The sequence below is a fragment of the Anomaloglossus baeobatrachus genome, chromosome 6, assembly GCF_048569485.1.
Source record: "Anomaloglossus baeobatrachus isolate aAnoBae1 chromosome 6, aAnoBae1.hap1, whole genome shotgun sequence".
In the NCBI taxonomy this organism is placed as follows: Eukaryota; Metazoa; Chordata; class Amphibia; order Anura; family Aromobatidae; genus Anomaloglossus; species Anomaloglossus baeobatrachus.
The window spans coordinates 58,730,357-58,757,432 of NC_134358.1; the positions used below are offsets into that span (position 1 = coordinate 58,730,357).

The 27,076-nt window shown below is 39.3% G+C and overlaps 1 protein-coding gene across 7 annotated transcripts in view; it reads left to right on the top strand.

Moving 5' to 3' along the window:
• The window catches only part of CSMD3 (CUB and Sushi multiple domains 3), a 2,007,504-nt gene that overhangs the window by 283,625 nt on the left and 1,696,803 nt on the right, over window positions 1-27,076 (top strand). The gene's annotated exons all lie outside the window — the stretch shown is intronic.

The following is a 27,076-nucleotide window of genomic DNA, read 5'->3' on the forward strand; positions in this document are numbered from 1 at the left end:
TCCATCCAGGCTTGGTTTTCCGTTCACTAAGGCGGGCTTTGCACACTACGACATCGCAGGTGCGATGTCGGTGGGGTCAAATTGAAAATGACGCACTTCCGGCATCGCATGCGACATCGTAGTGTGTAAAGGCTCGATGATACGATTAATGAGCGCAAAAGCGTCGTAATCGTATCATCGGTGCAGCATCGGCGTAATCCATGATTACGCTGACGCGACGGTCCGATGTTGTTCTTCATTCCTGCGGCAGCACACATTGCTGTGCTTCCGTAGGATATGCGGAAGGAAGGAGGTGGGCGGGATGTTTACATCCCGCTCATCTCCGCCCCTTCGCTCCTATTGGCCGCCTGCCGTGTGACGTCACAGTGACGCCATACGACCCGCCCCCTTAATAAGGAGGCGGGTCGCCGGCCAGAGCGACGGTCACAGGACAGGTGAGTCCATGTGAAGCTGCCGTAGCGATAATGTTCGCTACGGCAGTTATCACAAGGATATCGCAGCTGCGAGGGGGGCGGGGACTATCACGCTCGGCATCGCAGCATCGGCTTGCGATGTCGTAGTGTGCAAAGTGCCCCTAAGCCTAATGATAAAGCGTGCACTATTACACATGTTAGTGAAAGGAAGACCAGGCTGCAAGAAAGATAGAATCATGAAATATTAGTGTTAGGCTATGTCCGCACTTTGCGTCGTCCTAGTTGCAGTTCTAAACGTATCCTCTGTCAGAAATTGCTTTTGCCAAAGTTGCTTTTGACCACAAAATCGTGGTAAATACGCGTGCGTTTTTACCGCGTTTTAGTCGTGTTATTAGCGCTTTTTACCTGCGTTTCCATTGCTTAAAGTCAGATGCGTTTTGATTACAAAGACACTACTAAATAAAGTTTTGACATACAAACACTATGAAAAAAGTGTAAAAAAATTTAAAAAATATAATTATATAAATCATAACAAAAATAGTTATATTTAATATAATTATGGCGGTTTTATACTATTTATCGCTATAATTCCAATAAATTAATATTTTTCATTAATATAGTTGTTGGACTATGTGTGTGTGTAAAGGGACATATCATTCCATTATTTTGATGTCATAAACGCATGTTTTCTGCAGCCAAAAAGCAGGTAAAACGCTGGAATTTTGATGTTTGTTGCTTTTTACAACGTCTCATTGACTTCAATGTTAGCAAAACGCAGCCCAAATTGCAAAAACAATTGACATACTGCTTCTTTGAACGCAGAGTTTTTGCCCAAAATTATGCAAATTAAACGCAGCATTTTGAACTGCAAAGTGCGCACAAGAAATCCACTTTTCCCATAGACTTTGCTGAAAAATCAAAACACATGCATTTTGGCATGAAAACGCTGCAGTTCAAAACGCTGCAGAAAGCAGGTGAAAAGCAGGTGAAAACACAAAGTCCGGACACAGCCTTAGGAAGGACCTCAAGGGAATTTGGGTCCAACCCTCTGAGAGTGTAGGTTTTCTTAAATCATCTCAGCTATATGTTTATTCAGTTTTCGCTTGAAGATTTCCATTGATGGAGAGCTCACCACCTCCCATGGTAGCCTGTTCCACTCTTTGACTGCAGTTACTACCTCCCGCGATGGTCTGTTCCACTCTCTGACTGCCCTTGCTGTCAAAATGTTTTTCCTAATGTCTAATCTGAATCTCCTTCCTTTTATTTTCATCCCGTTACTTCCCTGTGCTAATGAAAATAGGGTAATTCCCTCTGCACTGTAACTACCTTTCAGATATTTGTAGACCGCTATTAAGTCTCCTCTCAGCCTTCTCTTTTTCGCAAACTAAACATTCCTAGTTCTTTAGCCGGTCTTCATATCACATGGTTTGCAGACCTTCTACCATATTGGTTGCCCTTCTCTGGACTTGCTCCAATATATCGACATCTTTCTTGAGCTGGGGCGCCTATAACTATACACAGTATTCCAGAATAAAGAAGAAAGAAAATAGAAGAGACAATTGGAGGACTGGCAAAAGTAGGAGATGTATCAGAAGGGCTCAGGAGTAGTAAGTATTGTTAGTACATGCAACAGATGAGGACTTCTTTGTATGTGTGAAGCAGGACTTTATGCTGATCTAACAGTAGATGGCGATGGTGTGTAAGGTTTCCTTACTCACTGTACTGTGAAAAAAAGTCATTTGTTTTTCTTCCTGGTTTTGGTTTCTCTTCCTGATGCAATGCTGTATGACTGTGCATATTTTTACCTCATATTCTGAAAAGTAAAGAGATTGTTATCCCATGTAATCTGCTCTGTGAACTTTCGTCTGCAACTGGGAAGCTAGAAGCTGTGCAACAAGTATAAGATTATTTTAACCTCTTCTCTGCCCTCAATAATTCAGCAATATGGCATACAACTATTATTTTTCTGCATTTGGCTTGAACAAAAGGGAAAATAAAATAGGATTTTTGAAAAATTTAAGGTGAATTTTGTTTCCATTCAAATCGTTTCACACATTCTCCAGTAAAAAGAAGACTGGAGGCGAAGTCTTATCGTGAAAAGAGAAGATTTTCAGGAAAAAATGATTCTCTGATCCTTAATATCTTTTTTTGCATCAAATTATTATACACTTGAGGTCAACATCATATAGGTATCATCATAAAGCTGGACATTATAAAAAAATGTATTTATGATACCAAAAAATATACGTACTGAGCAACAATCCATCCTTATAAGTAATAGAAAACAACAAGTACAAGTCTTATAAATATGTGATAACAATATAAAAGAAAGATAAAATATCAAACTGAGTTGGAAATCGTTAACACATAAAGCTGATATAGACTAACAGTGGAGATAAACATACTTAAAAAGCAGAAGTAACATAGATTAATTATGGGTCAGAAGGAGCCCAGCAGACATTAATCACATGAAGGTCATTCTTATCTAACACATCAAATTATAGATTATTTGTTGTCTGACATGAAATCACAGGAGTCAGATTAAACCATATTACTGAAAATGGATGGTCGATGTGTACTGGGGAAATTCATCATAAATTCATATACTGCCAAAACTGTAGTGGACTCTGAGCTGCCGATAAAGCCATATTAATTCACACATTTGTAAAACCTGTAATGACAAGTTTTGGATTATTCTATTTGCATGGAAATTGTCCATGGTCTGTCCAATACTAAAATATATAAATCATCATGTGAGTTTTTCATATGTTTTGATGGAGCTGGGTTGAATTTTAGGGTAGTAGAATAATCCAATGATATGTCTATAAATAACTACTTTACATACCAATTCTCCCCAAAAGTCATTGTGTTTGATGTTACTGCCACCTCGAAGAATATCCGAGGGTTCTTGAGTAGCAACATCCATACCAACTTTTAAAAAAACGATGCAGTTGATGGAAGAAAAGGGTTAATTTGCACTGCAAGAAGTTGATCACTGAAAGTCGATGGAAATTCAAACATCTGATTTTATTCTTCTACGCGTTTCGGAGCTGTATAACTTGTTAATGTGAGTACATTATTGATTTTTTTCCTGAAGAAGGAGTCATACAGCTCCGAAACACGTAGAACAATAAAATCAGATATTTTAGTCTCCATGGATCTTCAGTGATCTGCTTCTGGTAGCACGGATTAACCCTTTTTTTTCCATCCACTTCATCGCTATCTTCATGGGTTCTGCAACAGCCATCCTAATTATGTGGTTTTAGTGGTTGTATTTTTAACACAAACACACCAGATAAGACATTATTTGTGCCACCCTTCCTTCTTTGTTTGTTCAGTTTTCATAACAAACTTTTAAAAAAGATCTGGATGATTTCCTCAGTACACAACATTGTCGGTTATAAATGATTTAGTGACAAAAATATATAATTGGTAGAGAAAGGTTGAACTAGATAGACCGAGGTCTTTTTCAACCTATGTAACGATGTAATAAATGTATAGGGTGACACCTTGAAATGTGGTTGGTCCTATAGATTTTAAACATAACAAATATACATGTTACTTTTGCTGTTCACGCCAACTCCACCATTGGGCCAAAAACTCAATTTTATCAAGAGGTGCTGGCTGTGAAGAAGGTTGTGGTGACATTCCTCACATGTCTTTCTAGACTTGACCAGTTGACTCAAGACTCTTGTGCATTACATTTCTTTTAGCCCCATTAACTTGAACCTGGGTTCAAGTCCATGAGTTAGAAAGAATCATAAAGCAGAAGAGTGGTCAGTATCCCTTATACTGTGCTTTTGATATCCATTTTTCATTATAATTCCCATCACTAAAGTTCTGTCCACGTTAGCTGACAACTCCTCCTTCACTTCACTCATCCAATCTCCATCTATTTCATGGATGCAACCTAGTTTGCTTTGCGCTAAAGACTTGTATAAGGGAAAAATAACTAATACCAAACTGATTGTAGACTTGCTAAAAAAATGGCTATTCCAGGCTTGTCCATGATAGTTTGTTGGAGTTGATGGATTGGCTACATTAATGTGGTCACTAACCTGTTTCTTGAAATAAATTTCAGAAGTTAGACAAATATTCATCTTTACCTATCCCAATAGTAAGCAGCCTTGGTAACTGCATGTGCCATGCTGCTATACAAACCACAGCCTTTTACCTTTCATGTGCTTCGGAGCTTGTTAGGAAAAGAACAATTTGCATAACTATGTCATATCTGCAAAACAGGATAGCATATAAAGCTCACTAAAGGGTGCTTTACATGCTGCGACATTGCTAACGATATATCATCATAGTCACGTTGTTAGTGACGCACATCCGGCGTCGTTAGCGTCATCGCAGTGTGTGACACCAAGGAGCGACGATCAACGTTCGCAAAAACGTCAAAAATCGTTGATCGTTGACACGTCGCTCATTTTCACAATATCGTTGATGGGGCATGCCGCAGGTTGTTCCTCGTTTCTGCGGCATCACACATCGCTATGTGTGACACCGCAGGAATGACGAACATCTCCTTACCTAAGTCCCGCCTGCAATGAGGAAGGAAGGAGGTGGGCGGGATGTTTACGTCCCGCTCATCTCCGCCCCTCTGCTTCTATTGGCCACCTGCCGTGTGACGTCGCTATGACACCGCACGACCCGCCCCCTTAGTAAGGAGGCGGGACGCCGGCCAGAGCAATGTCGCAGGGCAGGTGAGTCCATGTGAAGCTGCCGTAGTGATAATGTTCGCTACGGCAGCTATCACAAGATATCTCATCTGCGACGGGGGCGGGGACTATCGCGCTCGGCATTGCTTTAATCGGCTCGCGATGTCGCAGCGTGCAAAGTACCCCTAAGGGTTAATAGTTCCATATAACCAATCCATAATATGGCAACCAAGGTAGTGCTTAATCCTACTATGCATGACAGTAGAAATCTACACTTTCACATAACATGGGACTTTTAGGCACGTGTTTTAATTATATGGAGGAAGTTAAATAAATTTTTCTCCAAATATCCTTATATCTACACACTGACATTGTTGTTTTGTATTATGGATCAGAATTTGCTTCTGGAAATAATTCTCTGGTACGTACATCATAAGATTTTTGACACCATGACAGAAGTGTTAGTCCAATGTAAGCATAAATTTACCATATTTTTTTGGATTATAAAACATACTTTTCCTCCCAAAAATTTGCCAGCACCACTGGATGGAACCCATATTTTCTTCCCTTTTTTTATTTTTTCTAAATTTGTGGTGTGTCATATAATCCAGTGCGTCTTATAAGACGAAAAGTACGGTAATCTCGTGAGGTATTTTTCCATGGTTTCTTTGTTCAAGAGGCAATATGTCTTCCTTCTAAGTTTGTACATAAAACCACTTTATCTGCAATATCATCAGAAAAACAAATTCAGAAAGCCTCTTTAGCAGATAAGTATTTCAGACTTCTTGCAACACCTTGAACTTGTCTCAGAATATTATGTAAAAGAGTACGTCCACGTAATGGAAGAGTACTCTCCCAAAATACATTAGTATTAGATGTATCATTTCTGCTGGATCCATTTCTTCATCATCAGAAGAATCACTGGATGAGGGAGCAGAGTGAATTGCTGGTGAAAGGTATTCTTTATTAGACAAAGAAAGTTCCCTTTCAAAAATGATTGCTCCAATCTTTTGATTAGTCAAACCCTTTGGTGAAGATTGTGCCATTGTTGTTATTATAATAATACTTTTTATTTCTAGAGCGCCAACATATTCCGCAGCGCTTTACAATTCAGAGGGGACATGTACAGACAATATGAGACAATACAAAATAACAAAATTCAGATACCAGGAGGAGTGAGGGTCCTGCTCGTAAGCTTACAGTCTATGAGGAATTAGCACAAAAGGTGAATGGGAGGGGGGAATTTGTCATATATGGTCCAGCCATCGATTTAATAGGGGATTCAAAACCAGCTGCGTGGACCAGTTGCCAGACAGAATTTATACAGGTACAGAGTGTAAAAAAGTATATGAAGAGGAAGGAACCAGAAGATACAGGGGACAAGAATTGGAAGTAAATGTTGTGAAGGGCAGAATGGAATTAGATTCGATGAGGAAGGTGAGGTGATAGGCTAGTCTAAGGAAATGCTTTTTTAGGGCCCGATGAAAGGTGAGGATGTTGAGAATGAATCAAATTGTACTTGGTAATGTGTTCAAGAGCATAGGCGCAGCTCTCGTGAGAAATCTTGAGGATAGGAGTGGGAGGTTTGAATTGTTGAGGATGTCAGTCTTAGGTCATTAGCAGAACGGAGGGCACGGGTGGGAAGATAGACAGAAATGAGGGAAGAGATGTAGGGTGGTGTGGAACTGTGGAGAGCTTTGTGGGTATGAGTGATATGTTTATGTTGGATTCTGTAGTGGATAGGCAACCAGTGCAATGACTGGCACAGAGCAGAGGCATCAGTGAAGCGGTTGGAGAGGAAAATGATCCTGGCTGCGGCATTCAGAATCGATTGGAAAGGGGAGAATTTAGTAACAGGGAGACCAATTAGAAAAGAATTACTTTAATCCAGGAGAGAATGAATAAGAGCGATAGTAAGAGTTTTTGCAGAGTCAACGGTAAGAAAAGGTAGTATTCTAGAGATGTGAAGGTGAGATCGGAGTCAAATATCACCCCAAGACAGCGGAAGTTGTTGTTGACTTAGAAGTCAATTAAATAACAGTAACACAGTTAAGGTACCGTCACACATAACGAGATCGCTAGCGAGATCGCTGCTGAGTCACGGTTCCTGTGACGCAGCAGCAATCTCGCCAGCGATCTCGTTATGTGTGACACCTACCAGCGATCAGATCCCTGCTGTGAGATCTCTAGTTGATGCCGAATGGTCCAGGCCATTTTCTTCAAAGGCGATGTCCTGCTGGGCTGGACACATCTCTGTGTTTGACACTGTGTGACAGGGTCACAGTGACTGCTGAGATCGTTATACAGGTCGCTACTGCGACCTGTATCGTTCCTGCATCGTTGGTAAGGTCTGACTGTGTAACATCTCACCAGCGACCTCCCAGCGACTTACCAGCGATCCCTATCAGGTCGCATCGTTTTTGGGATTGCTGGTAAGTTGTTGTGTGTGACTGGGCTTTAACTTGTTACCTGCAACAAAATGACTCAAAAACTGATGAGGATATGATAAACATAATATGTGTCTAAAGACCCGTGTTATGGAAATATGTGGTTTTCCAGCAAAGCATTTTTATAAAAAGAGACCTATCACATAAAACTACAGTATATAAACAACTGGAAATTACCAAAAACTACAAACCTGAGGAATACTTAGAGTTTCAAAATTCAAAAAAGGAAAATAATCATGCAGGAAATAGCAAAAAAGTAAGCTAATGGGTCTAAAAGGCCAACATTATAGGGTTAAAATACACAACAGAGCTTCATGAACTCCAAACAGACTTAGGTTTGGCTTTGACATACAAGCATTTGCATCCCTATTGCAGTCAGTGTCGGTACTTTTTCAATTAATTATAATTGATTTTTAAGCTAAATTAAAGATCTTCTCAATTGAAAGGAATTGATTGATCTATGTTAGAGGGGGAGAAAACTTTTCCAGTGTTAATTTGTACAGAATCATTGACTCATTGATGTCTTAAATGTGAAAAGAATCCAGAATATTGGCTTGACATTAGTTGGCAGTAAAATAACTCAATAGACTACAATGTGCACCTATTAAGCAGTGATTTAGGTTGACTTCTTGATTTAAGTTGGGGAGCAATGAACATGAACAGCATTTTTAACATCTTCACGACACATAATGTATTGGGTACATCATGGATCGTGTCAGGTTAATCTCTGCCTGCTGCCACTGGCAACTGGCATCGATCGCTGCACAGCTGATTTGAACAGCTGACATGTGCGGCTATCAGACACAAGTGGATTTGCTACTCACTCGTGCCTGATAACACCTTACAGCGCGCTGTGAAAATATCACAGCGCAATGTAACAGCGGGCTACGGTAAGCATTCACTTCTCCGGCTCGATTGGAAGTCACGTGATGTGATAACATGGATCTGATGGTTGCCATGGTAGCATAGGGTCATGTGATGACTCCTGTAGCTATCATGAGTCAGTTCCTCTTACAACCGGCAAAGGGCCATGTGTGAGAGGAGAGCTGCTTTTGTGCAGATCAGAGCAATGCTGCTGTAATCTACAAGAAAGAATGAGCGATCAGACTGCTGATCATTATAGTACCCTAGGGGGACTAGTAAAAAAATTAAAAAAAATATTTCAAATCACCCCCCAGTCACCCCATTGAAAATTAAAGAGTTAAAAACATAAAAAAATATACAAATATTTGGTATTACCATGTTCAAAAATGCCCAATCTATCAAAATATAAAATCAATTAATCAGATTAACAAATGGCATAGCGTCAAAAAATTCCAAACTGCAAAGATATGGTTTTTGTTTGCCACAAATTTTGCGCAAAATGGTATAACAGGCAATCAAAACAGCGCTTCTCTGCAAAAATGATACTGTTAAAAACATCAGCTCAAGTCGCAAAAAATTAGCCATAACTGAGCCATAGATCCTGAAAAATGAGAACGCAACAGATCACGGAATATGGCTCAAAAAGTGTGATTTTTTTGGACAAACTTGTGATTTTTTTTAACCCCTTAGATAAAAGTAAACCTATACATGCATTGTACTTGCTATTTGGAATGAATACGCAAGTATTATACAGTACTCGTTACGAGTATCGCGAACATGAATATTTCAATACTCGCTCAACTCTACTTGTCTCTGAAAAGAGGTCTTCTGCAATAAATAGTCCCAACTGTATTTCGTGTGTAAATGTATACAATATATCTGCTGATAACACAAATATAATTAAATTCATACATTTTGATGAACAATAGAGAAATTAAATATTAAGCAAAATATATTTGGAGATTTACATAATTGCCTCCTACAGTGAAACCATTTGATCAATTATGTACATTGTTATTTAGTACAGCAGCTGTTAATTAAAGTTTTATCCAGGTAATAAATCAAAATCTGTAAATATACATGCTTCATTCCCTTAAAGGAAACTGCAATTGTCTCCAGAAATAGCTTCCAATTTATTGTTTCATGACTACAGTTGTTTAATTAAGAATCTTCAGCTTCTTCATATCATAATTATTTAAAAGCTAATGAATTGATTGAGTAAAACAATTCTAGTTTTGAAGGAAATAAACTAATTTAGAAATAAATAATTAGTCTATAAATCATGTTTTTTGTTTTATTTATCAAAATGTGAAAAAAAAAAATTCATGTAATTTTTAACATGATTTTAAAGGAGAAACTGTAAGAAATGGGTGATTGTTTTCTTTAGCTTTAATGCTTTAATAAAATCCCTATCATTTTTTATTTTTATTTTTGTACAGGAATTCTGCAGGGAAAATGTTGCATTGTCATGCTGCTCACCTTGTGGGTTTTTGTGACCCCAAGACTAACTAAAGAGGTAATCCACTACTTTTACATTGATGGACTATCCTTAGTCAACAGGTCAACAGGTGGTTGGCGTATGGATAGCTTGGGAGTACATTGATGTGAGTTCATAGCATTTTTCATCAATAGTTCATCATAGTTCATCAATGTCTGATTGGCAGGGGTCCGACAGCTGTCAACCTGACGATTAAGTGCCTCCGGTTCCAGCAGCGGCAGCAGGCGACTACAAATGCTTAGTTCTGGAGCTGCCTTATCTTCTGATAGTTGGTGGGTACTGCACATCCATCCCCTATTGATTTAAATAGTAGGCAAATGTGCAGTACCCAATTGCGGCCACTTTGAAAAAGACTGGGCAACTCAGAAACTAAGTATTTCTGGCTGCCGGCATCGAGAACAGCTGAACGGCAAGGGTGTCGGGTGCTGGCCTCCGGCCTATCAGACGTTGATGAGCTATCCTAACTTTAGGTCATCAATGTAAAGTAGTGAATAACCCCTTTAAGCCTTTGAAAAGAAATATTCCACCTGCTGCATTTCCAAACGTTTGAAGGGACCAATATGGTAGTCAATACAGTGGAGAAAGTGGGTGACCAGCTCTGCTAGTTATATATCCAAATTAAAAAGAGAGCAGTATCCACGCCCCAAATGGTAGACAATAAGCCAGTATAAGGAAGCTAGCAGCAACTGACCACTAATGTCAAAGTGTCAAAATAAAATAAAGGATTGTATATAATTATAAGTGCTGCTGGGCAAGTCAGTATACAGGTAAATTGCCCAAAGTATGTGTGCAGATAATGAGCCAACCAAAAAATAGCTGATCTAAACATTCCCCCACAATGAGAGGGTGAATATATCTGATGGCGAGGTAGCACATGTCATAAACAAGAGATATAACCCCTCACAGTGACCTCTGATGAACTGTCAAGGGTTGACATGTAGAGCAGTAGGTGATCCCAGGTGGTTGATGGAAATCACAATTCAACAGACTCCATCCTACAGTAGAAGGTGCGGGTTGCGGGAAATTCCACATGGTGATTAATCCTCTGTAGGGTACACAATCCTTAGCAGGATGGGACCCAGAGGAGGTGCCAGGTGTGGGTCAATCCCCAACACAGCAGTAGAAGCCCTGATCTGCTAGGTGCGATGCTGCTGCTAGGACGAGTCAGCTTATTGTTTCCCCAGCAACGCAGCAAGGCACCGGATGCCTAAGGTGCAGAAGCTAAGCAGGTGACGTCACTCCTGAGTATGGAGGTCACAGTGAGTCGTTATGAGTCATTATATCTCTTGTTTATGACATGTGCTACCTCACTATCAGATATACTCCTCAGTTTAATTACCCCTTGCCACCCTCTCATTGGGGGGGATTGTGTAGATTAGCTCTCATTTGATTGGCTAATTATTTGCACAGATACTGTGGGCAACATGCCTTTATACTGATTTGTGCATCAGTACTTATATTATATACAGAGCATCATTTATGAAGAAAAAACAGTCCCGCATCACTAGACATTACCTTGCGGTATAACGCACTTGCATGGAGCACAGCTCAGGCACCAACTGATCATGGCTGGGAGGTGCTCGTCCAAATAGACTGGTAAATCCAGAAACAGTCCAGGAAAGGAAAAGATCGCACACTCCAGCTATGCCAAACGATCTTCTTTATTCACAAAAGGTGCAGTGTAAAAAGCAGGAGTGGAGCTAGGTGCAGGCTCCTGACAAGGACGACGGCCATTTCGCATCTGATTACGCTTCGGCTGGTCCACATGGAGAGACGGGAAATGCCTCCTTATGAAGGAGTGCACCTAGTCCACGTCACTGCCATTAAAAACATGAGAAACATACAACAACTCAAAAACAGTGCAACATATACATACAATGTCCAATATTTTTAGACAAATTAATTGTATTATTGAATTGAATAAAGAAGATCGTTTGGCATTGCTGGAGTGTGTGGTCTTTTCCTTTCCTGGACTGTTTATATTATATACAGTCCTTAGTTTTACATCCTCAGTAAAAAACAAAATCAATATTCGGTTTCAAGACATCTGCGGTGTTATTTTCAACGTGTTTCAAAGTTAACAAACCCCTTATTCATGACTACCACAATAATTCATTGTGGTTGTTTTAAAGAAGTTTAAAAATGCATGGAAAAATAAAACCGCATAGACAACCTGATACAGCATATTGTATTTTTTTTACCATGGATATAAAATTAGCAGCGCAAATCGCCCACTTTCTCCAATATAAAACCTATTTTGTCTTTTAGTACAATTAAAACTAAAGTATAAAGAAATCTTTACTTGGAAATTAGTGATGCCTCTCCATTCCTTCCACCCACTTTCATGTGTCTGGCTGTAAAACAACTGCCTGCAGCAGAAGCTTGCCCCATGTTGTGGTTGTTGTAACTTATAAATATTAAAGCCGACTTTTACATTTCCAACCTCTAATTCATTCTCCAGATAAAAATACAGTAGAACAGATCAACATGTAAAGGGCACACATGTTGTGACTAACATTATAGATTTTATGGTGTGATAGCTGGATGTAAAGGGTTGAGCGCTATGAAAATCTTTCTGCATATTTCCAGACAAGGAATATTTTCTTGTCGAGCTTTGTCACTGAACCAGCTGGCGTGCATCTTCCAAACATTCTCTGGCTGCACGTTCTTTGAAACAATTCTTGTATAATTTATTTCACAGAAAATCTTAATCGGATCATAATGTTTTCACGCTCCATTGTGCGAGGGAACAAGTGACAGATCATTGGAGTGTAGACGTCCTTACATCCTTACAAAATACTTTCACATCATCTCAAACTAAAAGGGTCACAATTATGTTGTGACACATTGGACACTATTCTATAAGCTTCACGGCAATTATCTCCCAGTTGTTTCAAATAAAAGGACTCATCTATATGGTGGAAATCTTCAATGTGCTTCCAAGAAATCTATTGCTTTTTTCAACTAATTGGAACTATATATGCTAAAATTTGCCGGTTTTCAGATTGCAGATTTTGGTGACATGATTATTGGGGCAGCTAACTTGTTAATTTACTGAACTAGATGAAATTTGCTTTATATCAAGCACATAGAAATCTGAGACGTCAACCTTTTGAGGTCTATGGGAGACTATAGTGAGCATGCCTTATGCAATGTATTACCGTGCAGGGGAAAGGGAGTAGAAGCTTTGCTATCTCCATCAACTTTGTGCTAACCCTCATACTGAATAATTTTGCCATTGCTAATATTGGAATAACACAAGTAGGGATGAGCAGACCCGTGGAAGTTCGAGTTCACTGAATTCGACCAGACTTTAGTTAAAAATGTAATTCTGGACCTGGACTTGTCCTGAACATAACCCCAAACCCCATATTAGGTGATGGAGACCCAAACTTCTGTCATGTAAAATGGTCATAGTAAGGGCTAGGGGGCTGCAAAAGGATGCAATCTGGAAGCAATTGCCTTACAAACAAATGTGGATAGAGAATAAAAAATAATTAATAAAGTGGACTTCCACCTATTTTTGATAACTAGCACAGACAACTATGTGCTGCAACCCTCAGCTGTCTGCGTTACCTTGGTTGGGTATCAAAAATAGAGGGGTTCCCTGGATCTATTTTTCATAACCAACCAAATTAAAGCAGACAGTTGGGGTCTGGTATTATCAGGCTAGGAGGTTCCATGGTTATTTGGCCCCTCTAAACCTGAAAATATCAGCCCGCAGCCACATATTTTAGATTAAGAGAAAAATCCAGCACCACAATTTCAAAGTAAAACATGATATACTGTATATTAAAAAAATGTAAAAACAATAGAACAAAACCATGATAATACATATGTAGACTATATATCTGTTTTAATATCATGTTTTAATTTGAAATAGTGGTGTTGGAGTTTTCTTTTTTTCAATTCCATTGTTTGCATCTGGATGCTGGTCTAGGTTTCCGGGCACCACTCTCATCCATTGCGGTCTGGTGAGCTGTTTATTTGTTTTTCTTTGCTGTACATATTTTAGATGCGTCAATTCTGGTGCTTTGCCTGACTGTTCCCAATTGCCCTATTGTGGTGGCATTTGGGGTAAAACTTTTGGGGTTTATGTCAGCTGTGAATTAATAGTTGGCAACAAACCCAGAGGTTAGCAATGGAGAGGTGCCTATCAGACACTCCCGTTACTAACACTGTAAGTATAGAGTTAAAAAATCATATGAGCAGGAAAAAAAATGTTAATTTGAATAAACACCTATATTACCTTGTCCACCATTTTAAAAAAACCCAAAATAAAACAAAACCTTGAAGTTCTCAGAATGGCACTCCATAGGTCAGCAATAAGTACAGAATTTCTCACAAAATTGAGATAAGTTCCGTGCTGCCTCTGACCAGCAGAGACCTATGGAGCCTCAAGCCTCATTCTGAGACCAATCTTAGACTGAAGCTCCATAGGAAACCATGGGCATAGTGGGACATTACTCCATTTGATTATATTGGAACTTCCAGGATTTTTTTTTAATTAATAAATTGGAGAAAGAGGGAGTGTGGAGAAGTGTTTATTCATCAATTTGATTATGTTGAAATGTTGAGGATTTTTTTAATTCTATACATTAGTTAACGAGGTTGTGTCTGGGAGTGTTTTTTCAAATAAACTTTTTTTCCCTGTGTGTGTGTGTTTTTTTAACTCCATTCTTACCGTCTTAGTAATGGTGGTGTTTTGATGTCAGCTGTCAATTTACAATAATTACAAAAAAAATGGCATGGGATACCTTCTATTTTTGATAACCAGCAAAGATACGAGTAAAGCTGATAAGCTGAGATTTGCAGCCCCCAGCTGTCAGCTCTACCTGTGCTGGTTTTCAAAAATAGGCAACACCACACATATTTTTTTCTCTATATTGTTCACTGCAGCATACAGGCAATAAAGCTTGTTGATTGGCTGCGCTGCAGCCTTTCAACAAACTTTATTAACATAAAAACAGTATCCAAACTCCACGTTCGAACACAGACTTTTTTAATAGTTTATATATTCGAGTCCGAGACCCGGACACCAGGTGTCTGATACGAATTCTGAACTTAGGGTTCACTCTTACTTAAACATAATCTCAAAATGCATCACATTCTCTACAAAAAAGCAAGTGGTATCCTGTTTCAGGATATTACTAAGTGCTTTACAAAAACACATATAACAAAGATTTAAAATATATATTTCAAGAGGTTGTGCACTACTTAAACATTGATGGTCTATCCTCAGGATATGTCATCAATGTGTGATCAGCTGCGGTCCGATATCTGGCACCCCATCGATCAACTGTTCTCGTTTCTGGAGAGGACAGGCAGCCATATGTGCTCAGGTCTGGAGCTGTTTCGTCTTTTAATAGTGGTCACAGCTAGGCACTACACAATTACCTCCTATTCAAATCAGTTGGATGTGCAGTACCCAGCCGTAGCCACTATCAGAAGACAATGCAGTTCCGGAACTAATCATATCCTGCCTCCTGCTGCCAGCACCAGGAACAATTGATTAGTGGTGGTGTTGGGTGTCGAACCCTGGCCAATCACACATTAATGTCCAATCCTGATGATAGAAAATAAATATTAAAGTAGAGGACAATATTTTTAATATATAAATGGGAAATAATTTTTTTAAAAATTGATATCCTTTAACTAGATATTCCATTCCCATTATTTTCCTACTGCAAGTGCTAGACTACAAGTGCAGCAGCAATTATCTTTAAGGGTTGCTTTCATTTCAAGAAGCTTTTCATAGATCAATAGTATAAGCAAATACAAGAAAAATGATAACACATCTTATCAGAGAAATATGCTTCTTTCTACACTTAAGAGTCACTTCTCTACCCCCTGTCTCCTGAACCTATTTGGCTCTGAAATACAACTATAATCTGCCACCTCACTGAAGGTTCAGGTTACAGTTACCAATTGAAGTTCATGGAGAAAGGAGCAGAATAAAGATAGGGGCACATACATGTAAAAGGTGCTGCTACATTCTAGTAAGTGTATTAACTAAATAAAATGCTGGATTCACAGCTACACACCTCAGTATTGCTGTGTAATATCTTCCATGCTGCTGATGCTTCTATAGTTATAAAGAATGAATAGCAAAAATGTCATATTCTGTTTGTTTTGTTCAGGACTCATCATAGCTGCTACTCTCCACCCCCTGGCTCAGAGACAACTGAAAATTAGAGCTAGAGGGAAGGGAGAAAACTGGTTAAACATGTCATAAAATAGCCATAAATGTTTGTCATGTTGTCCTAAGAGAGATATTGAGGCAAACAGGGAGCGTTGCTTCAAGCAGTAGTTATTAGACCAACCACTAGGGGGCGATAGGGTAGTAAACAGGCCTGCACTAATGTAACGCTGCCCCGAAGGGAAGCACTGCAGCTCACCTAAATGAACAGTATGTTGGAAAACCTGTTAGAGGGCAGTAGAGTAGTCAACAAGCCGGGTCTGCAACAGGAGGTCTTGTAAATGGTACAGGAGAATGCAAAGCATGGTTAGGTGATAGCCAAAAGGTCAGAAACTGGGAAGTAACGAAAACAGGTGCGGGAAAGATGGGGACGAGGACAGGAATGAGAACACAGGTCAGAGGTCAGCAAAAGGCAAAGGACAGATGAACAGAGGACGACTAGAGACTGGAGGGGAACAGATGTAGAGACAAGGACAAGACGGGAGCCACAGGTCAGGTCGGGTCCAGAGGGAGACAGAGGTCAGATCAGATCAGGGGGGAGGTGTTTGTCAGATCAATTCAGGGAGGAAAAGGAGGTCAGAACAGGACAGGACAGAACACAGGTCACTAACAGGAGCATATCACAGCTGAGCTGGAAATTTCACTGGTGAAGCGCAGGAGGTGCAGTGCCAGGATATAGCGGCCAGTAGATCAGAGCAAGGCAGCAAGGATTAACCCCTCACGACCTGGAACCCTAAGTAGGAATACCGACAATGACTCAGCAACAGCTGAGTCAGGTATGGGTCATGACAATGTTATTCCATATGTTTACGCAAACAGTACAGTGTATTCTGAAAAGTCATTTGGAACTGCAGGTAGGCTTTAACAGTCTGCACATGTGAATAATAATTTAAAGCATTACGCTTGTCTACGCAACTTTCATAGAGCATATTTTCTAGTACAAAGTGTAAAAATTGCCATGGTATTGAAATAGCTTGTTAGCTATCACATCTGTATAATTTAATTCATCTTATTTAGTGAAAATTTTACACATGGGGGATATGTTTTTATGCTAAAAACCTCGAGTGCTACTTTAGCTTGTGATAGTACTTGTCATTTCATTTCCCCACACAACAATAAAATGAAATCTCCAATTCCCACACTGCAAAGCAAGAGATGTCACAATCCATAAAAGGCCATTAAAATGATCTATATTCACTATACATAGCAAGCGTTAGCATCAAAGGTGAGTGAAACAGGCAGAAAAATGGCAGAAGGACTGTCATCCGCTTACAAGGGTCACTCCCTTTGGAGCAACTAAAGGCACTTGCCTACTGTGCCTGTATAAATCTGGCCCTGACCAAAGTCCATTTTTTTTTACAAATTTCTACAGCAATGCCTCAGATATCTTTAAATACCCACAAGCTCTTTCACATAACATCTGTCAAATTCTAATAGCACAATCCATCAAAATGATAAGTCCTGTGAAGTCCTAACTTGTTTTAGAAGTAGGCATATCACCTATTTAACACTTATCTAAGTAACATATTATTAAGGTGCATTTTTTTAATGTATCTGCATCTCTAATTTAGATGAACAATCGTCTTTTATTAGGTAAAATGTCAAATATTATACAGATAGTAATAGACAAACTAATATGAAGCTGAACATTTTGTAAATACTTATTAAAGGGAATCATGTCATCTTCCAAAACTCTGAAATAATGCAGACCATGGGGATCTTTCTGCTGTGACTGCAGCTAAAAGTGTGGGTTTTTGTATTTTATTTCAAATAAAAGATTTTTTCGGTTTGTGTTTATTTACTTTCACTTACAGATTAGTGATGGGATCTCATAGACCCTCCCCATTACTAATAAAGGGCTTATAGGCAGATGTGAGCTGCTATTAATCCCTTATTAACCGATTGCCACCGCACCAGGGCAATTGGGAAGAGCCTGGTAAAGCACCGGGCTTGTTGCATCTAATAAATGCAACAATCGCATGCAGCGGCAGGCTGCTATTGTTAGGCTGGGGGGCGGCCTAATAACCATAGGCCTCCCGAGCCTGAAAATACCAGCCCTCAGCTGTCGGGCTTTATCTTGGCTGGGTATCAACATTGAGGGGAAGCGCACACCGTTTTTTTTTTTAATTATTTATTTAATTAATTTAAAAAAGCCACATGTGGTTACTCTTATTTTAATACACAGCCAAAATGAGTGCACAACTGGAGGCAGCGGCCTGTAGCCATGGGCTTCCTCTGTGCTGGATATCATAATACGGGGGAACAATATGCCAATTTTTTTTATTTACCTATTTTTACTGTACGATATAGATGCGCACAGTGCTTGTGATTGGGCGTAGTCAGCTGCCATGCTGTCACTCAGGGTGGAGGCGCATCTGACTGCAACCAATCACAGGTGCCAGTGGACAGGGAAAGCAGTAAATATTCAATGAGGGTTAATTATCAGCGCCGGAAGTGAATGCTCAGCCTGGCAGCAGTATACAGCCATGACTGATGCTCGGTAAGTAAAGCATGTGTTCCTCTCTACCCCTATCTCTTATACCAACATTTTTAATCACTGGATTCTGGTCCTCATAGACTTATATGGGGACCGGAATCTGGACCGGAACTGGATTTTAAAAAATAAATAACAGGGACCCGTCGGTCCCGGTTATCTGCGAGCCCGCCCATCACTAATATGTACAACATCTTTGTGATTTCATGTTTATAGAGACAAAAAAGTTTAAGCAAAAATGTTATAATTTTTTTAATACACTTTCTTGCCAGCTATATTGCTGTGTGGGCTATAGGTCACTCCTAAAGTCCAACACGATTCTTTTTTTTTTTAACTTCGCTCTTTGATCCAAATCAGTTTGATAAGAAGTCATTTTTTATTTATCGTATTTGGAAATGACATAACAGACCTCTCATAATACAGAGGTCAGAGGTCACTGCATTTCAGTGTCGGAACCTGAAATGCAGTGTGGTAATACAAGCCATCCTACAGCATTGTATAAGGCAATGGGTATGAACAGATGGTTGTCTTCACTAGGAAATTATGACTGAACAAGCATTATTCTAGTAATTTCTGCCAGCATCACTTATGGACATCTGCAATGTAATGGAGCTCTTGGTAGTTCAGGAAAACGTTAATATTGACCAATATGGGCAAATACGGGTTCCAACATCAACATCAAGTCAATAGTTTATGTTCTCTTTGAAGAGAGCTTGTTTTCATTATTCTGAAATACGGAAAATAATAAAAACACAATTCAAAATGTGGTCAGTAAGTCCAGGTCTTGTAAAAATACAAATGGATTGCAGAAGGGAAAGAACATTGCAGCTAGGCAATATAGAGTAAAACTACATTTCTTCCATTAGTACGGTAAAATTTTGATGATAACATTTCCACTTGCAAAGTTTATACTTTTATGAGAACTCCTTGCTTTCATCATCCTTTTATTGTAATCATGAGCATTTAAAGTCAAGTTCACTTATTAAACCACCATATAGAGGTGCTTGGACTACAAGTCTTTAGATGGTGGTGGATCAACTCCCACCACTACTGATGTCTACAAATGATGTCATATATCCACAAATAAATCCATCATTATTTTTATTATTTTAAATAGAGAATTTATAAGTTGACCCTTAAGAATCCATAATGTCATGTGAAAATGGTCAGGTATTCTTATAGTAAAAATGTTGGTGGGTAGAAGAAGACAAAGTTAGAATAATTGGAAGCTTAAGAAAGTGATAGGTAATTGTCGTCTGAAGATTAAAAAAACTTGTAAAATTAAAAATGAAAATAAAAGTAGAAAAAGCATGTTTTCAGTGGTCCTATTGTGGTTCCCCTGAGGCTCTGGTCACCACAGGGTACTACACCTCAGTTCAGGTGCGGTATCCATCTCATGTAAGAGGGGGTGGTTATTTATCGATGTTCCACGTTCATGCTCCACATACAGCATAGGAGACTTCTCATGGGGGGTTGTGGGGGGTGGCCATCACAAGGCATGGGACTTCCCTGGTCACTGAAGCCAGCCACCTTGGGAGCGTGTGTTCCACTTGGGGGTAGAAGTGGGTGCAACACACTCACATAAGACAGACGAGTTGGGAGCATAGTTCTGACAAGACACCTCTGGAACTCTTGGACTTTACTAGGCCGGGGGCTTGGAGTGGGAGCTCAGTCCGGGTACCTAACTGCTGAGGAGGACATCCTAGGAAAAGGACATTTTCTCTCTCTCTTGAAAGAACGGTGGTGGCACCTTACTTTCTTGAGATCGGGTGCAGCTTAAAATCAGTGAGTAAAGGAACCTGGAACCGCAGTTGCCGATTCTGATTAGCGACGCTGCCTTCCCTTGCTCCGGCGCTTTCAGGGGACTGCCAAACCCTTAATCATCTGCCCGGGGCCCGTTCCGTCTGTGGGGAGCGACACCATCCCAGCTGCCATAATATCTGCCCTGGCGAGGAATTCTGCAGCGGCGGCTACTCACTGGCTGCATACCGCAGGTGGCTTCATGACAAACTTTCCCCAATCACCCACTTTCCTTTCCTTTTACTGCACACATTGGGGCAATGGAACCAGGAAAGGCCACCAGTGACATCACCTGACCTGACCCCTAATGGCCCGGCAATGAGTAGATTAACCACCTGCTCAGTGGGGCTGCACTACCACTTCCTTATAGTGCACATTACCTACATTTTCTCTTTGCATGACATACCCAAAGATAAATGGATGGTGAACAGCTTTGAAAAAAAATAAAAACGTTTTCTTAGTATGTTGCTAAGTTACATATTAATATCTAACAAAGAATAAATGTATGGGTAGAGTACTTGGAAAGCTAACATATAACCTCAAACCCTTGTTAAAATGTACATTTTATTAGTATTCATTAAAATCCCCAAATTTACCACGAAAACACAAAAACACAAAATATATACACAAACTGGATGAGGCAAACCATGTAATTACTCAATTTTAGAGCAACAAGGGCAAATGATGAGGGAGGGGGGGTTGGGAGGGAAACCCTGATGACCCTCGGTGGAGGGGATGTCCCTACCTTCCCTACCTACCAACGGAGGGTATGACACCCTAAGTTACCGGGCGCCCCCGTTCCACGTCGACTATCCCTCTCCCTGACCTTGATGTAAAAGATGACAGGGAAGGGATGGGACAGTTCTAATTAATTGGTACAACCGCACTTGTAGTACAATCCAGCAGGTATATCCCCAAATTATATTTCCCCACTCCTGATCCAGATAAATACAACCACAAAAATTCTGAGTGGTATGATCTCAACAAAATCCTGTAAAAAGTTTTCTGCAAAAAGTTTTAAAGTAACATCCATATAATATCAGATGTCACAGAGCTTATGTCAGTATACTCCTGATATATTCTTTACAAGATCTTGCAGAAAATAAACTACCACTCTAGGATCAATTTAAATATGCCAAATAACATCTATCACAATCAAAGATACCGAAAACAGGATAAATAAAGGAAGAAAGGATAATACACTTTCCGCGTTGAGGTCAGGCAGGCCTGAAGACCTGCTCTTTCAGGGAAGTGTATTCTCTTTTCTTCCTTTATTTATCCTGTTTTCGGTATCTTTGATTAATATCTAAGTGAGGAACGACCATTGGTTATAGGGTCTCACTAAGTGATCATACCAGTAAGGGAAACAACAACAATGTCAGTAATCAACCACCGAGTCATACAAATGTTGATAAAAAACATTTGATCTATGTCCATAAAAGAGAAGCACCAAGATATTTACTTGTTCTGCTACTTAGAACGAATATAAAATTAACTCTTTTATCAATTGCAGCAGCACCCTAAGCATTTACATTATTTCATGTGAAAAATGCAGTTTACAAAATGTGGGATGCACCACATGTCCTCTTAGAAGGCAAATTGCAGAGCACATTTATAATATACAAAATAAAACATTGCACTGTCTATCAGGTACCTCACAACATTTTTAAAATGTACACAAAGGTGATGTAATCGATCTTAGGGTTAATGCTATTGAAAAATCTATCTACCTAAACATGGTAGTGATAAATTAGATATGTTACGTCATAGAGAAGCCCTATGGATTTTTTACCGACACACCAGAGTCCAGGAGGGCAAGATTCAATCTGATCTCATGTATATTCATTATTGCTGTATATCTCAGATCTAGTTACCATGTGATTGCTCTTCCATTATCATTTCCACTCTTTCCTCTATTTAGTCATAATCCCTGATTGTGGGAATCACACTATGACTAAGAACTCTCATGAGCAAATTGCGTTAAGAATGAAAATTCCCTGGGGACTCAATCCCGTTTTACTTTTGTAATGATTTTAATGGACTTTCTCAATAAATATTGTTTTTAAAATATCCTTTTCCCCCTCTGGATGATGTTGCTGGAAACTACAATTTTCTTCTTATTGCTGCCTGCATATTGGGAGGCTAAGTGGCGGCTCATAATGTATATAGGTTGCATGTGGGGCTCATACTGTATTTTATAGAAAAGCTATGTGTGGACTCACTGTATATAGATAGGCTATGTGGAGGCTCATACTGTATATAGGGGCTATGTGGGGCTCATACTGTATATAGGAGCGATGTGGGGCTCATACTGTACATAGGGGGCTATGTCAGGGCTCATACTGTATATGGGGGCTACGTGGGGGCTCATCTGTATAGAGGAAGCTATTTGGGGGCTAATATTGTATATAGGGGCAATGTGGGGGCTCATCCTGTATATAGGAGGCTATGTGGTAGCTCATATTGTATATAGGGGTCATTGGAGGGCTCATATTGTATATGTGGCTATTTAGAGGGTCATACTTTATATAGATAGGCTATGTGAAGGCTCATACTGTATATAGGAGCTATGTGGGAACTCATATTGTATATAGCAGCTATGTGGGGCTCAACTGTACATAGCGGGCTATGTGGGGGCTCATACTGTATATGGGGGCTATGTGAGGGCTCATCTGTATAGAGGAAGCTATTTAGGGGCTCATATTGTATATATGGGTTTATTTGAGGGCTTATATTGTATATAGTTGGCTATGTAGAGGGTCATACTTTATAGAGTGGCTATGTGGGGGCTCATACTGTATATAGGGACTATGTGAGGGTTCATACTGTATATAGAGGCTATGTAGGGGCTCATACTATATAGGAGTACTGTGTGGGGGCTCAAACTATATTTATAAGGACTTCTTTGGGGCACATAATTTATATAGTGGGTCTTTATGGGGCTCTTAATGAATGTTATAGACTGTATAAGGCTCTCATATATAATAATAATAATAATAATAATAATAATAATAATAATAATAATAATGAAAATAATTGTATTCATTTATATAGCGCTATTAATTCCACAGTGCTTTACATACATTGGCAACACTGCCCCCATTGGGGCTCACAATCTAGAGTCCCTATCTGTATGTCTTTGGAGTGTGGGAGGAAACCGGAGAACCCAGAGGAAACCCACGCAAATACGGGGAGAACATACATACTCCTTGCAGATGGTGTCCTTGGTGGGATTTGAACCCAGGACCCCAGCGCAGCAAGGCTGCAGTGCTAACCACTGAGCCACCGTGCCGCCCAGGGGGGGCAATATGTGGGTTCATATGTTATGTAGGGAGATGTCAGCATACTGAATTATTCTAATATTAAGTAATACACTTAGTATTAATATAAAATAATTCAAATAATAATATGTTAATTTTGAGTAGAATGAATTTCGGCCTCTGTCTCATGGCCCTTCAGGAAAATGAATTGCCCACCCCTGGTATAGCCTAAGCTGCATATACTTTCAGTCTTTTACTTTCATATCAGCAAATCAAAATTTGTACTGAATAAATATTGACAATAATAAAGATATGGAAATATGTAATTGGAGTATAACAAATTGTACTATATAAGTGAGACAGGTCTATATGACTTCTTCTGCTTACAAGATAAAATACTTCCGCTGAAATGACACTGCTTGTTTGTCATCTTAAAAACTGATGACATATTGTTCTTTTATATACCAAAAAGCTGACTGGAAATGAGATCTTTGCATATTCTTATTAGGTCTTTCCATCACATGAATTGTCTATTCATCTAGAATTCATTTAGAAGACAAAAGACAGCGTACAATGGTTTCATATAAATATTTCACATATTTGGTCTTGGTTTTCGACAGTAAACTGAGCAGAATTCTCTTCTTGCATACCGGGCTCTGACTGCTTTATCGTCTCCTTCTGATAAGTCAGCTCAGTTCAGACAAGTCATTTTGATTAAAGTAACAGTCAGAAAGTATTAATAAATGTTGCTGGCGTAATGATGTAGGGTTTATTAGCACAGAAGACACATTAGAATGCATGCCACTTTGGGAAAGTGAGGTTTAAACAGAATGCATCTTATAACAGATGGCTTGATGTAATTCCAGGAAGTTTTCTGATTGCCATCTGTAATTTTCTGAAAGATGTTAGCACCATGAGGAATAGCTGTATGTTTGCCTTTTGGGTATTTAATATATTCTTATGTACTTGACATATACAAACTGTATTCTAGAATGCATTGATTAGACATCATCGATGCATCTCAGCTATGTATGTAAATGTTAAATCTGTCAAAATTCCAAATTGATAAACTGTTAATATTTGGAAAGCAAAATTGATCCTTTTCGGAAAAAATTTGCTTGTACATAATAATACTACAACACCTCACCAATCCCCAGAGCATACCATATGTGAAAAAAAAAATACTTACTCTACCATCAACTGTTCCAGTGCACAGCCGTGCTCCTTTCCAATTGTCTTCTTTGGTCCAGTCACCGAAACAGTCTCCATCTTTGGCATCTTCTAACACCCGGCATCTTTGGAGTATTTTGGCACTTGGCACCTTTGACCTCTTCTGACTACATTGCAGTATTGCAATATTATGACCTTGAAATTGTAGAAGAAGCCAAAGATTCTAGCCACCAGAAGTCATGAAAAAAGGGTCCAATGTGGATTACAGCTTTGATCTCTTCTGACTACATTGCAGTATTGCAATATTGTGATCTTGACATTATAGAAGAAGCCAAAGATTCTAGCCACCAGAAGTCACTAAAAAGGGTCCAGTGTTGATTACAGCTGTGACCAAAAAAAATAGGTGAGTTTTTGTATTTTTATTTTTTTAAATCCTTTTCAGCCCTTTTGAAGCCAGCAAAATGTTTTCAATTATCGGTCTATAGAGCTCTGTGATGGCTTATCTTTGCGGGCAGAGACCACATTTTCACTGATACTATGTTGGGATAGGTATGATGGTTTAATTGTTTGTTCCAGCATTTTTTGTGGTTTTGCAGCCACCAAAAAAAGTAATTTTGACATTCTTTAATTTTTTTCGTTTACAGTGCTTACCGATGAGGTTAAATATTTTTATATTTTTATAGATTAGACTTTTCGGAACTTGCCAATATTTTCTATTACATTTATTTTTAATGGGTCAAAAAGGGGAAGATATTAAGTTTAACGTTTTTTTTTTCCTTTTGTTCATATTTTTTTAAAACATATTTTATTAACTTTTTACTGTTCTTAATGGTCCCATTAAGGAACCATAACCTGCGATTGTCCAATTGCTTGTGTTATATACAGCATTGACAGTATATACCACAGCATTGCTGCATATAGAGAAAATCACAGGCTCCTTTGAAGCCTGGTCACCAGGAGTCCAAAGGAGCACTGTAATAACAGGCACAAAGGTCTTTAATAAACCCCCTGCTGTCACAGCAACACATTGGAGACCCGTGATCATGTCAAGGGGATGCCGATTGGCACTTAAAATGGTGCCCCATCCGAGATTGTTACAGGCAGGTCCTGGCTATAAATCACAATCAATACCTGCCGATTATGGGGTAAGCTTGCCTCGTAAGCCTGCTCTATTCACTCCCTACCAACTTGCGTGGTGCATTAATGGTGGATGTCATAACAGTGTTAATATATATCAGCCAGAGACCATACATTCTACACACATATTCTTACCATAATACCATCACCTCTCCAGTCTTCCTGATGGTGACATCACAGCCACATGACCAGTTGCATGATTGTGATATCAACAAACGTGCTGACAAACCACAGAATTCATGTTACATTATGGTCCCATGACTGAGCAGATGATCGTGATGTTACCAATTGTCCTCAAGGAGTCTCCACATCAGAAGCTTTACTGAGGATATTATCAGTATAGCTCCTACTGTATAAGCTTAGAGCCCCTGAAGGAGTGAGGACCCTGGGCAATTGTCCAGTTTGCTCCTCCTTAACATCATAACGCCCTGTCACTGGCCCTGACTATGACTTCATAACACAGGAGAAAGCAGAGATACATATATAAGATTATTTCAACACAGGAACTTTTAATACCATCCAAATGTATAATCCAAATTATTTTTATATGTGAATAGCAATACTGGGCCACCTAGTGGTATTTAATGTTACGGGTGTACAAACCAATAAACGTATGGAAGAATATGCCTTGGTTGAGACCTGATGGTGTGGCATAAATAATGGGGAGCTTATATGTATTTAAAAATGTTCAAAAAAATTCACTATTAAAATAAATCATCAATAAAAGTGCTATCACAAGCAAAAATTGGTTGCTACAATGTTATTAAAACAACTTGTTTAAACCTGAAAAAGATAAAACTTAGACTTCTAACATAAAAGATGAAAGGAAACAAAAACAAAAAGCCCTGGGCTATGAATTAGAAAGTCACCTTAAAAGTTTACAATGGGAAAGTGCTATTACTTGTCGAGTTGGACAGAGTGACAAAGTCCGTTGGTTGTCCTCGCCGGTGTAGAGTGGTGGAAAACAGGGATCCTGTGTCCACTCCCTTGCTTGGCACTGCAGGGGCTCAGAACTCTCTGGCCAGAACCATTGGCTCAGTCTAGCCCATGTCCTCTTAATCCGGAAGTAGGGATGTCAGTGTGTGATGTCATTGGTGCTACGGGTGCCCACAGGTTCAATCCAACATGTTTCG